The following is a 685-nucleotide window of genomic DNA, read 5'->3' as shown; positions in this document are numbered from 1 at the left end:
AATGCAACTGAGAGGGATTAATTCTGTGGATTGCTCTATTTTTATTATCAACGAGGTAACCAAAGAGAACACTTTAAATTGGTATATGCTAGCTTTCCAGCAAGGGAGCTAATTTTCCCATGATAATTAGTTTGAGAATGTATCATCTTGTTTTTTTGGGGAAAAAAGAACATTTGCTTCTCTAGGAAACGTCTTCAGTGCCATCAGTCTAAGAATAGCAATCTTTCTGTTTTATCTCAAATTTCAGAAATATAGTCTCTCTCTTGTTGTGCATGCAGTGTGGAGATTTTTTTAGCTGAAATACCCGTGTTCTGCTGAAACATGAACAGCTTATAATGCCTTATTCTGTGGTTTTCTCGTTTCTTTTACAACCAAAATTAATTTGTGAATAAAGAAATTTCTGCCTTAAACATGGCCTCTTATCTCTCAGTGCATCAGTTCAGTGATGATCCCAAAGGGAACTATAATGCTGAAGTAGGTCAAGTGGCAAACAACTCTCTGGCTGCACTTTTAAGTACTGAAACAAAACCCTACAGTTTCACTGATGGCTTCCAACAATGGAGACAAAGCACAAGCTCTGTGGCCTAGGAGATTCCTGTCGTTGTCATGTTGGCAGAGSCAGCAAAGCTTACTCCCTACCGAGCAGACAGGGCAGTGCCAGGTCTATAGGGAGGCAGCAGCACGG

This window comes from Rhea americana, unplaced genomic scaffold, assembly GCF_003343005.1.
Source record: "Rhea americana isolate MKP2758 unplaced genomic scaffold, rheAme1 scaffold_5, whole genome shotgun sequence".
NCBI lineage: Eukaryota > Metazoa > Chordata > Aves > Rheiformes > Rheidae > Rhea > Rhea americana.
This window is presented reverse-complemented; position numbering follows the sequence as displayed.